Source organism: Gobius niger (assembly GCF_951799975.1).
Source record: "Gobius niger genome assembly, chromosome: 12".
NCBI lineage: Eukaryota > Metazoa > Chordata > Actinopteri > Gobiiformes > Gobiidae > Gobius > Gobius niger.
Window position 1 is genome coordinate 4877413 of NC_136863.1, and position 12208 is coordinate 4889620.

The window sequence follows — 12208 nt, forward strand, 5'->3', positions numbered from 1 at the left end:
GCTGCTATTTTCTTAGCCAGAGCATCCCTCTCATCTCTCCATAAACAGGTCACTGCTCTCTCTTGTCCTCCATCTTGGATCCCCCCGGGCGGCGTCTTATCTGTCCCTTCCTCTCCGCGCTCCTGTCCCCCTGCCCGCTCCTCCGGGTGAGAGAGGGGAGGGAAGGGAGGCCGAGGCGGGGGGCGTGAGCGTGCGGATGCGGCGGAGGCGTTGTGGGGGAGATAGGATCTGATCCGGAGTGGCCTTGTGCCGCACGGCTGACAGATGTGGCCCGCTCCTCTTGCTCCCGGCGCCGAGATGGACCCGATATCTGGGCACTGTATGTATTTACGACAGAAATATCACGCACAGAAACACCACGATCACAGGCGAGAGGAGCGTCCCGGGGGGGGGGGGGGGGGGAACGACACGCAACACGAGGTGATACTGAGAAACCGGGCACATGGGAGAGTTTCATGAACATAAAACGGTGTGAATTCTCTGTCATCCACGTGGGTTATTAAATCTTGTGAAGTTAAAATAAGACGACATTAAAAAAACTCACACACGCTCTAATATTTGATTGAACTCTTTTAAGTTGGATAACAGCACATTCGCCGTGGCTTTGTTTCAATACACTTCTGCAATGTCAAAATTGTTGCATTCATTTTTGATCAAGGTCTTATATTGATGATGGGAGAGTTTGGCCACTGTGCAAAGTCTTCTCCAGCACATCCTGAAGAATCTCAATGGGGTTAAGGTCTGAACTCTGTGGTGGTCGAATCATTTCATGCTCCCTGAACACTCACAATTTGAGCCCGATGAATCTTGGCTTGGGAGGAGGCCTTGTGGAAGGCCCAGGACACGCTGGTGGGACTATGTCTCTGAGCTGGCCTAGTGTTACCTCGGGGTCCCCCCAGAACAGCTGGAGGAGGTGTGTGTGGATGGATGGATGGAATCCTGGCTTTGTCATCTTTGAATATATTTGTGCCATCAGCAAAGAAGGATCTATTGATAGAATAATCTGGTCATTCAGGATATTCAGGTCGTCAGCTGATCACATTCCCTTGGAAATATAGTTTTGCTGAACCTAGACCTGACCAACTCCAAAAACTCCAGATCAGAATAGTTTTGCTGAATCTAGACCTGACCAACTCCAAAAACTCCAGATCAGAATCATTAGTTAAACCAACCAACCAACCAACCAACCAACCAACCAACCATCCAACCATCCAACCAACCAACCATCCATCCATCCATCCATCCATCCATCCATCCATCCATCCATCCATCCAACCAACCAACCAACCAACCAACCAACCATCCATCCATCCATCCAACCAACCAACCAACCAACCAACCATCCATCCATCCATCCAACCAACCAACCAACCAACCAACCATCCATCCATCCATCCATCCATCCATCCATCCATCCATCCATCCAACCAACCATCCAACCAACCAACCAACCAACCAACCAACCAACCAACCATTACTTGAGTAAAGCTACAGAAATGTTACTCCAATAAAAGTAAAAGTTTCTCAATTTTTCACTTAGACGTTCAAACCCGTTTAAATAAGTGAAAAATAACTACTTCAAATTAACAAATTTACTTTTTATTTTAGCTCCTTTATAGAAATGTAATGAGTTGCAAGAACTGCATTTATCTTGCAAATGCAGCGGATTGTTCTGGTGTCACAGTGGCTTCGTTGCAGATTAACCATGAGGTCGGTGGTTCAAATCCAAATCCATAACATATGAATCCAGACATTATCATATTGTTAGAAAGGCTCGACCTGATCTCTCTAACCATCGCGCCACTGTCTCGCTTTCACACATATCCGCTATATATTTTGTGATATATTTACACGGCCTCAATCTGTAAAACGTGCCCATTTCTACTGTAAATGTCAGAAAACGCAGAGTTGATCCGTCCCGCAGCTAATTCCCCCCCGTTCTGATACCCCGCGTTCTCTTTCCATTAACATCCGCGCGACCGGCCCCCGTTTGCCGCGCGTTCTCGGCTTCACTTTGAGTAAAATTTAATCGAAAATTGAAAAATGATGAGGTTAAGCAGAACATAGCCGCTCTGACCGTCAGAAAAAAAAAGGAGTGCGAGAGAGAGAGAGAGAGAGAGAGAGAGAGAGTGGCGGAGTGGGGTTGTAATGTATTCAGGACAGCCGGGGCCGACCGCCGCTTTCAAAGGGACCCGCTGACGAACGCTAATCGCTGGAAAATGATTTTGATCGCCCGAAACGATCTGGGATATCACAGAACTTTATTAAAATCGTATCAAATCAAATTAGCCCGTGTGCCCATAATGAATTAAGTAACAGCTTTATGGTGATAGGAATCTGGCGGCTGGCTGTACGGGGCCCCGGCGGAGAGAGCGGGGCGAGGGGGGAGGGAGTCTGTCGCTGCTGGTTTGAGTCGAGCGAGGGCATTTTAGGAAGAGATAACAAATCAGAACCTGTCAAAGAAAATGACAAAACATCGACTGTTCGGCCGATCTGCGCTCACTCCTCCGTAGTGATGTGGCGTTCGTGACCGAGAAGGCTCAGTTTTTCATTTAATTTTACACAGAACTACTCCTGAACGAGCTGAAGAATCAGCCCGAAAGCAGAGCAGGCGACACAAGTGAAAGATTTCAGCGCTAAACATGATTTGACAGTCAATACTTTTGATACAAAGGTTTGTTCACATGTTTTTCAAAAGCTTAAACTGAGTCCAATCAATGTTAGGGATAATTTGAATAAAAAGGTGTGCCTGTCCGGTCTTAGATCACGGGTCTCCAACCTTTTTTTTTAATGTGGTGAGCTACTTTTCATATCTAAACCACTGGAGACCTACTTATAAGACAACTATGCGAGCTTGGAGGAGTTCACCCTGGAGAATTAAAGACATTGACTTCAATTGTATCCTTATACTTTACGTTATGTACCAAATTGGTTTGTAGATTCTGTAGAAATACAGAAAGCCTTTGGCGAGCTAAGAAAGGTCTGAAGAGCTAGCTCCAGAGCCACTGTTTGGAGATCCCTATGTTGATAATACTAATAACAATATATGACTTTTTCTGACCGGTGTCATAGAAAGAATAAATCATAATAACTGATTTAAAAAAAGAGCCAGTCCTTTGAACGGATCCCAAAGACACAGCTTCTAGTAAAGAGTCATTACATTCCATCACTATCCTACGTTAACCTCACCAATTACATCATTAAATGAATTAGTAAACAAAGACTGACCTCAATCATCCAGGTGGAATCTTAATCTTCAACTGGACATTTTTATACATCGATGCAGACGTTTCGAGAATCATCCAATTCTATTCTTCAAGGGCCAAAGTCCCTTGAGATTAGATCGGATGGTGACATACACCCGTTTCATACCGAAAAGGTATCACGATGTACTTTACAGATTACAACATTTAAAACAATACGCCTGGCACACCCTCCCATCCCCACAGATACAAAAGTTACACAAACACACTCAAACTTACTGCCCTCTGTCTCCTCTGAAAGGGTGAAGCACCTCCTGGGTTTGTCCTTGTTTCAGAGCGTGGTGTCCTGCACTGGTCCACCTCCTCCTTCCTTCCTCTTCCCCCTGCAGCTCCTTCTGCTCCACAACAGTCTTTCACCATCTCCTCGTTTGTCCCTTTTTGGTTTCCTGTAGCTCCTCCTGTGACGCCTCCACTGTGCTGCAGGTGTGGGGCCTCTTGGTGCCTCTTCAGTGTCTCAGCAAGCTTACACCTCACTCACTAACTCACATACACACACAGAATAAAATAAATAGATATATAAGGCTGGGTACAGATGGACAAGTATGGAAACCCCACTCTGGTTAAATTCGACCTCCTTCCTTTGTTTGGAAGACTCTGTTAAATCCTAATCTGATGTTGATCTGGGCCTGGTGGTACTTGGAAGATCAAACTGTTTTATGAGATGTTTTTTTTGTCTGGGCACATTATTTTAGGGTTTCCTGTAAAAGTTTCAAGTCTATGAGGTCCCGAAGTTTGTAGCATAAAGTAGGACCTTCCATGCTCTGACTTATGATTGTGTCTCCCACTTCATTCTGCCCCGCTGTAAGAGTCGTCTGTTTTGCTCTAATGCCTTGTTTACCAGTCCAAGGTTACCTCCGCACCTGTGGGACCTTGAATGTACCACTCCGGGCTGCCGGCCTGCGTTCAGGGCCCAGAGGAGGCGGCGGGTGAGGGGCAGGAGCCAGTCCCAGATTTACCCAGTGACCCACAAACCCGGCGCTGCAGGCCGTTCAGATCACACAGCTCACCTGCTCCACAGCGCAGATTTCACAGACCATTTCCAACGCATTTGTTTGCTTTGTTTACGCGTTTGAAGCTCCGTGGGAGGCCAGTCCTGGTATTTAGTGTTGTATTTCTGTAATTGTATTTACCGTGTCTAGCTGATACCAGTAGAATGTTCGCGGAGGGCTCCAGGCCTGCATCTGGTCTACATAGTGAAGAAAGAAAAAGGCAAACAAGGCAATTTGACCCCTCCTGAAACCGCCACCTTAATGTGGTGGCGGGTTTGAGCACCCGAATGATCCTGGGAGCTCTGTCGTAAGTTATGATAAAAGATGTGATTAAACGCTCACGAAAGGTTGAAATTACCAAACAATATCAAAACCGTCAGTGAAGTGTGAGCAATTGCTGATGTTTTATAAGTGGCAAAACTACATAGATACTCTGTTCAAAGAGCCATCGGTAAACACGTGCCTGCTAATCAATGCTTTTGATTGGTGGTAGTTTCAGGAACACTTTTGGATGGATATGATGGATTCAGGGAACAGGCCATCCATCCATCCATCCATCCATCCATCCATCCATCCATCCATCCACACACACCTCCTTAGGGCTGCACCTCCATCCATCTTCTTCTTCCACTTGTCCATTGCCGGGTCGTGGGGGCAGCCATTGGAGTTGCCCAAAATCACATTGCACCAGCCCCTTATGGCTCCTCCTGCAGGTGGTGGGTCCACAGAAGGACGGCCTCACGATAGCCGGGCCTGTTGGTCGCTCATAAGGGACCCTTAGGACCTGTTTGCCCTGGGAGACCCTACCAGGTGCACGAAGTCCCCGACAACAGAGCTCCAAGGATCATTCAGGTGCTCAAACCCCTCCACCATGATCCAGGAGGGGAACTCATCTCAAATATGTGCCTCCAAAATAGTTCCCGGATCCTTTACCCCCAAACAGGAGATGAACTAAAGCACTGCTGCTAACCAAAATGTTGCTAGATCATATCTCCCTTGAGGCCTACACTAGAAACCTTCGCAGAAACAGGGAGAACATGCAAGCTCCACATCTGGTCCACCATCGAACCTGGACCCTTCTAGCTTTGAGCGAGCTGTGCCACCTTGTTTACAACTGATTCCGACCATTTTATTCAGTCTTCACATTTACAATAAACAAATTCAAATGGGTTGCGGGATGCGCTGCAAACATTTTAAGTTCGAACGACTTACAAGTGGCCAAGTCTGTTCTCAAAAGCTTTAAATCACCTGCACTGCTATCTGCAAATCCCTGTCCCCGGCGTTAAGAAGCCACGCCAAACCCACCCGAGTGCGGCGCACGACCCGATCCGCCAGCCTCCCTCTCTCTCTCTCTCTCTCTCTCTCTCTCTCTCCGCGGACATGAAAGCCTCCCCGTTCCCTCCGTGAGTCCGCGGCGTTTCTAATCTTCCCTTCTTCTCCCCCCTTTGCTATCGCCGCTGTCACACATTCATTATTAATGCCCCTGCCTTGTTCGACTCTGTTACAACGCCTTGTATCAGCTGCTTCGGGCCAGAGGAGGACAGCCAACCTCGAGAAGAAGAAGAAGGAGGAGGAGGGGGTGAGAAAAATATCAAAATGTAGACGTACTAATGCGCGGATGGTAGTAATCACCGCTGCTCGCTATGCTAATGCCCCCTCCGCGTTCTGCTGACTGCGGCATGTAATATAAATGAAGTTTTGGGTCCCGGGGAGATTGGGAGGCCGCTGTTAGCCGCGCGCAGGCTCGCTAACGCCGCGCGGCTAAGCTAATGCTGTAATGAAAGTCTTTTACATGGAAATTGGCATCTTTATCCGCGTCTCTGGGGGATTATTGTGAGTCTGACACAGGGTATGTTACTTATGCCAGAAAGGCCGGCGATGATAGTGTCGAATATACGAGACGGTATGTTTCTCTACAGTAAAATCAGCTTAAAGGACGGAATAATGGATGCGATACAGCGGGGAAATGCATATATTAAGGTTTAGGTTTGCCTTAGAAATGGGGCCACACAGGAAGCGATTCAATCCGAGGCATGAAAATTACCCTCTGCACGTCCTCCATGTGTGACAGCGGCAGAGTGGTTATCCTGTCTCACACCTTTAGGTAAGAAGGTTGTGAGTAAGATTTCCTAAGTGTCCACGTGCTGTTGTGCAACAATCTTCCAATCGTGAATGAGTTTCTCAAGACCGAATGAAAAAAAAAAAACGCTTCAAGGAATTGTTCACCGTTTTTCCGAGATATGTTCTTGCCTGAGCTTAGACGAGTTGATGCGTACCTGTCTGGTCGTGGAAGAGCTGGGTAGCTTCCGAATTCACCCCCGTTTGGAGCTATAGGAATACACTGGGAGAGGCCAAATGCTAACAAGATCTGTGGTCGTTGTGTGTGACTGAGTGCACGCACAAAGACCAGACAGGTACGCATCAACTCGTCTAAGCTCAGGTAAGAACACGTCAGTATGGTAAAATGGTGGCCTGTTCCTTTAAATCCAAATTGAGCAGTAAAGCATCTTATATCATACCTCAAACAGTTGTCAGGGGAAAAGCAGGCATTTTTTCTCATTTTAGTGCATAATGAAACTGGTTCACCCCTCCTAGAACCGCCACCTTAAAGGGACATTTCAGGATTTTTGACATAGGGCCTCATTTCCTATAGTTATCCAGAGTTTTGTTGATTTCTGGAGATTTTTCTTTTTTAAATTCATGCAGTTTAGTGGTGCTAGGCTAGTGCATGTCTATGGTAACTAGTAGCCTGCATTAAAAACAGTCTGACCCAAGCACAGTGCACCCGAGACAAATCACTTATAACACCAGACTAACCATATAAATGTCTTTGTTGACTGAACAGTTTTTGAAACATAACCATTTTGCATTTTGAAAGAACTATATTTGAGCAGCATCAGCTTCCTGGTTGTAGCTACGCAGCGCCGGAGTGATCTGCTCGGTTACCGGATCTACAGTAGTTTGTTTACCTGTGGCCGTCATTACTACACGTGGAATTCACAAAGGAGATTTTTCCAAATCAGATATGGCAACGTTTGGAGGACGAGCCCATGATTTTGAAGAGGTTTTTAATGCAGGCTACTAGTTACATGCACTAGCCTAGCACCACTAAACTCTTCAAATATAAGGACTGCATGAATTTAAAAATATATATATATATCTCTAGAAATCAACAACACTCTGGATGACTAGGAAATGAGGCCTTACGTCAAAAATCCTGAAATATTCCTTTAAGGTGGTGGAGGGGTTTGAGCCCCTGAATGATCCTGGGAGCTCTGTTGTCGGGGGCTTCGTGCCCCTGGTAGGGTCTCCCATGGGTCCAAGGTGACGGGTCAGACAAAGAGTGGTTCAGAAGCCCCTTATGAGAGACCAACAGGCCCGGTTAGAACCATGAGGCCGTCCTTCTGTGGACCCACCACCTGCAGGGGGAGCCATAAGGGCTGGTGCAACGGACAAGTGGAAGAAAATGGATGGATGGATGGATGGATGGATGGATGGATGGATGGAACTGGTTCATCCATTTGCAAACACAGTACAGGTGACATCTTGGCTTCATTTTTCACCCACAGGCAGCTGACTTAAAGCTGTATGACAACAGGCGACAGCTGGACATCTGTGTGGATGTGTGGAAGATGTTTATTTATATGCACCGCCCATAATAATCAAACACTGCATAGTCATAAGCATCTCTGCAGAGGTATTCCTCAGCTGCCACGGCGGTTCAAAGTTCCCCCTTCGACGCCACTTTCTCATTTCATCCTCCTCCTCAAAGAACCATCTCGCCCCGATCGATAATTATGCAAACGCTGCCGATCGATACGAGCAATTCCACAACAGGACAGACGACGGAGTGAAAAAAAAACACACACACAACTAATTTCTGATCAAAAACATAACAAATAAAACGTTTCGGTTAAAGCTCGGCGTCTCCTCGCTGTGTGCAGACGGGGCCGGAGAGAAAGCCTCCAAAATAATATCGCTGGAGGTTTTAGCGGCTAATAAAGAAGTTATTGACCAAATGATATTGATCGACAGCTCCTCGGGCAAAACGCACTGACCTTGGCCCCCCCCCCCTCTCGCCCAACACCTCCGCTCCCCCACGGCTCGATAAGATATGATTTTTACACAGTTTAAAGACGGACCGTGAACATAACAGAGAGAGAGGGAGGGAGGGGGGGAGATGGTTGGGGCGCCGCGAGGAATTTGGCAAAGAGATGAGTGAACAAAAGAGATGGGCCAGGCTTGATTGGGTTCGTCTTTGGCAAAAACAATAAGATCTGAAGATGTGTAATATAAATGGATGGATGGAAGGCAGGAGACGGGGAAAGCACTCGGCCACGCTGACACAAGGACATGTATGCTCCACCAGTGGCCTGCTGGGTAATCACTGGACAAAAAGGCCATCTTGAATTAGATAAATGACTGTAATTGGTTTGAATTAAGGAATTTTATAATGTTTGAGTTCATCTAAGGTAACAAATTATGATGTCAATGGAACAAGCATGAATCCAACCTGAAATACAAATGAACGCATTTAACGACATACGTAGATTTCCCTTGAAAATCTGATTGAAGGAAAAATGAGCTTTGTCCATTGGCAATAAGAGGTTTTAAGATTTACTCTGTCTAATGTAATTTCTTCTTTTCGATTTCCAGTGCTGGTAAAGGCCACTATTGGGTAGCCACACTGAAAAAACCTTATCTTAGATAAATGGCTTAAAGTGACAGACTGGGAGTTTAAATGTTTTACATCCATCCATTTTCTTCCGCTTTATCCGGGGCCGGGTCGCGGGGGCAGCAGTCTCAGCAGAGATGCCCAGACTTCCCGATCCACACACTCCTCCTCCAGCTGTTCTGGGGGGACCCCGAGGCGACACCAGGCCAGCTCGGAGACATAGTCCCACCGCCGTGTCCTGGGTCTTCCACAAGGCCTCCTCCCAATAGGACATGCCTTCCTCGGGAGGCGTTCCAGGCAGCTGCCCTAGCCACCTCAGCTGCTCCTTTCAAAGTTAAGGAGCAGCGACTCTACTCCGAGCTCCTCCCGGGAAACTGGGCTCCTCACCCAATCTCGAAGGGTGTGCCCAGCCACCCTGCGAAGGAAGCTAATTTCGGCCGCTTGTATCTAAGATCTCGTCCTTTCGGTCATTACCCAAATCTCATGACCATAGGTGAGGGCGGGAACGTAGATCGATCGGTAAATCGAGAGCTTTGCCCCGACTCAGCTCCCTCTTCCACCACGACAGACCGATACAGCGACCGCATCACTGCTGACGCCGCACCGATCCGTCTGTCGATCTCACGCTCCATCCGGCCCTCACTCGTGAACAAGACCCCGTTTTACAAATGTTATAAAATGTGCAAAATCAACCGCCTGATCTCGCAGAGTCTGGTATCCTCCCGCGTTGACCAATGAGATGAGCTTTTCCTGTGAACCAGCCTGTCAGGTCCAATCAGGAGGGAGGAGGAGGAGCTTGGTTATTTTCCTCTAGAAAACTGTGTTCCTGCTCTCCTCATCTCGCAAACAAAGATGGGCTTTCTGGGTAAAGAGAGGAGGAATTTGTTTACTTTGCACATCTCTCCTCACTCTTAAATCACTTTAAAATGTGCCTGAATGAAGACAATTTAGGCTGATTTTGAGCCAGTGTGGACTGTCTTGACATAATAACTATCGGCAGTGGAACAAGCATTAGTTTAGTGTAAATTAAGAGAAATTAACTTGACTTCTTGTGGTTCTGAAACTGTAAGTAAAAGTCTGCTACATAAAATATATCAAATATGCCATTATGTGACGTGGTGTTTCTCAGCTCCTCTGAGGCCTAGGACGTTATAGGCTCTGACTGAGCTATTTACGATGCAAAAACTGGAATGTCTATCACTTTCCGTTCCAGAGATATTGGCCTTTAATCGGCAGCCGATAGCCGATATCGCAAAATTACTGGGCCGATTTATCGCCTGCCTGAAATATCGATCGACCTCTACTGTATTTGTATTAAAGGTCTGACACACAGAAGCGAGTCCAGATCGGCCTTGTCAAAGTCCAGCGTTTATCCAGATGAGCTACACCTTGAGCCGTCCATGTCATGCTTTCAACAACGACAACCACAAATCCTCTTCTGTGCTGACGAGCTGAACGTGGGCTGTTGAAAACCTGAAAGTCCACATAACACTCACTGCCACTGTGCTTCCCGCGCTTGTTTCCATTGTGAACTTGGCATTGATCGCAGTGTGACCTTGGCTCCTTTGTGAGGGAGACAGCGGTAACTACCTCCAACAAGGTCAGAGCAGAACAATGGACATTGATCTGGCCCGGACAAGGGAGAGAGTGATTGTCATGGTGTACTGTAAACGTACACAACCGGGATGAGGCGGAGGAGGAGCGGACAGGGCAGAGCTGAGGGATGACGGAAATAAAGGAAAATCCACCAATCTACGACACTTATGCTTGTAAATATGGTCAGCAATCCCGCAGTACCACATGCCACAGGATTAAGGTAAAGTGACTAACATTATGAGACATGCAGGTCATATACGGCGGTACGACATTTTGTTGGGCCGCCTTAAAGCAGTACTAAGTAACGTGTTTACCTTAACCCTCGTGGGGCCTTCGCGGGTCTTTTTGACCCGCTGGCATGTTCCGGGCATTTGGATGCAAGGTGACACAAGGGGGCGCCCTTCCAACAAATGTGAGTTGACTTTCTTCAGACTTAGACTTTAGGTCAGACACCATGAGTGACAGTAACATGAGGCTAAATACAGTGAGCTCTTTGTTTCCAGTAAAAAGGCTGAGGCCTCATTGCTCTTCAGTCACAGACTGAAAAGTGAAGAAAGAAGTCATGGAGCTTCTGCTGCATGTAGGAGTCATATTACATCAAATCAAATGTTGTAATCTGTAAAGCACTTTGTGATACCTTTTGGTATGAAAAGCGCTTTATAAATAAAGTTTTATTGATTGTTTGATCATATCCTGAAACTCAAATCTGTAGTAAAAACATAATATATGGAAAACAATTACAAAAATGCTGTATCTAATAAAAAAGTTTTTTTTTATTTTTCTATTTACTCTCATTCTAAAAACGAAAACCCAAACAAACCCTAACTATTTGTATCTGCTGTAAAGTCATGTTTGACCCAGTTCCTCTGAGTCATGGTGCAGCAGGACTGATGTGGACAGATGTTACAGAAGAAGCTCATGAGGTTCATTTCTTCAACAGTTTCAATAGTAACTATTTTCTCCAAAGTAAAAGTAGATCTACTACAGTCCTGTCCACATCTGTCATGGTCCACCAGGACCCACCATGACTCAGAGGAACTGGGACAAACATGACTTTACAGCAGATACAAATGGTTTGGGTTTGTTGTTTTTTTTTTTTTTTATTTAGAATGAGAGTAAATAAAACTTTTTGATTAGATACATGATTTTCAAATATTTTTCTTTTTGTAATTGTAATAATTATTTCCATATATTATGTTTTTACTACAGATTTGAGTTTCAGGATATGATCAATCAATCTTTATTTATAAAGCACTTTGCATACCGAAAGGTATCACAAAGTGCTTTACAGATTACAACATTTGATATGATGTAATATGACCCCTACATGCAGCAGAAGTCTGGAGTTCTGTCTAAAGCAGAAGCTCCATGACTTCCTTCTTCACTTCTCACTCTGTGACTGAAGAGCAATGAGGCCTCAGCCTTTTTACTGGAAACAAAGAGCTCACTGTGTTTAGTGTCATGTTACTGTCACTCATGGTGTCTGACCTATAGTCTAAGTCTGAAGAAAGTCAACTCACATTTACACTGAGAAGGTTGGAAGGGCGCCCCCTTGTGTCACCTTGCATCCAAATGCCCGGAACATGCCAGCGGGTCAAAAAGACCCGCGAAGGCCCCACGAGGGTTAATAAATCCTCTCCGTAGTCCCTGTGCGGGTAATAAAAGTGTTTATGGGATGATTGGAG

At 46.1% G+C, this 12208-nt stretch overlaps 1 long non-coding RNA gene across 1 annotated transcript in view; it reads right to left on the bottom strand.

Moving 5' to 3' along the window:
• Positions 1-7341, bottom strand: part of LOC306971042 — a 127323-nt gene extending 119982 nt beyond the window's left edge. The window contains exon 1 of the long non-coding RNA XR_013793431.1: positions 7286-7341. This is a non-coding gene — a long non-coding RNA (uncharacterized lncRNA). The remainder of the gene's footprint in view (positions 1-7285) is intronic.
• Positions 7342-12208: the final 4867 nt, after the last annotated feature.